Below are 1,540 nucleotides of genomic sequence, written 5' to 3' on the forward strand. Positions count from 1 at the left end.
GCATACATGGGCCAAGTATGAGAGAGCACCAGCCCCTAGGTGGGCTAGGGCGCCTCCCACCATGGCCCATGCGGCTAGAGGGGGAGAAGGGGCAAACCCTAAGGGGATATGGGCCTTAGGGCCCATATTGGTGCGCCTCCGTCTCCCCTCCCCTCTTGGCCGCACCCCAAAACCCATCTAGGGTTGGCCGCCGCCCCTTGGGGGTGGGAAACCCTAGAGGGGGGCGCAGCCCCCTCTCCCCCTATAAATAGTGAGGCATAGGGCTGCCCATAACAGGCGATTTGATCTCTCGTTGGTGCAGCCCTGCCCCTCTCCCTCCTCCTCTTCTCCCATGGTGCTTGGCGAAGCCCTGCGGGATTGCCACGCTCCTCCACCACCACCACGCCGTTGTGCTGCTGTTGGATGGAGTCTTCCTCAACCTCTCCCTCTCTCCTTGCTGGATCAAGGCGTGGGAGACGTCACCGGGCTGTACATGTGTTGAACGCGGAGGTGCCGTGCGTTCGGCACTTGATCATCGGTGATTTGAATCACGACGAGTACGACTCCATCAACCCCGTTCACTTGAACGCTTCCGTTTAGCGATCTACAAGGGTATGTAGATGCACTCTCCTTCTACTCGTAACTGGTTTCTCCATAGATAGATCTTGGTGACACGTAGGAAAATTTTGAATTTCTGCTACGTTCCCCAACAGTGGCATCATGAGCTAGGTCTATTGCGTAGATTCTTTGCACGAGTAGAACACAAAGTAGTTGTGGGCGTTGATGTTGTTCAATATGCTTACCGTTACTAGTCCAATCTTGTTTCGACGGTATTGTGGGATGAAGCGGCCCGGACCGACCTTACACGTACTCTTACGTGAGACAGGTTCCACCGATTGACATGCACTTGGTGCATAAGGTGTCTAGCGGGTGCCAGTCTCTCCCACTTTAGTCGGAACGGATTCGATGAAAAGGGTCCTTATGAAGGGTAAATAGCAATTGGCATATCACGTTGTGGTTTTGCGTAGGTAAGAAACGTTCTTGCTAGAAACCCATAGCAGCCACGTAAAACATGCAAACAACAATTAGAGGACGTCTAACTTGTTTTTGCAGGGTATGCTATGTGATGTGATATGGCCAAGAAGAATGTGATGAATGATATGTGATGTATGAGATTAATCATGTTCTTGTAATAGGATTCACGACTTGCATGTCGATGAGTATGACAACCGGCAGGAGCCATAGGAGTTGTGTTTATTTTTTGTATGACCTGCGTGTCATTGAAGAACGCCATGTAACTTACTTTACTTTATTGCTAAACGCGTTAGCCATAGAAGTAGAAGTAGTCGTTGGCGTGACAACTTCATGAAGACACGATGATGGAGATCATGATGATGGAGATCATGATGATGGAGATCATGGTGTCATGCCGGTGACAAGATGATCATGGAGCCCCGAAGATGAAGATCAAAGGAGCTATATGATATTGGCCATATCATGTCACTACTCTATTTGATTGCATGTGATGTTTGTCATGTTTATGCATCTTGTTTGCTTAGAA

This window comes from Triticum dicoccoides, chromosome 2B (assembly GCF_002162155.2).
Source record: "Triticum dicoccoides isolate Atlit2015 ecotype Zavitan chromosome 2B, WEW_v2.0, whole genome shotgun sequence".
Classification (NCBI taxonomy): domain Eukaryota; kingdom Viridiplantae; phylum Streptophyta; class Magnoliopsida; order Poales; family Poaceae; genus Triticum; species Triticum dicoccoides.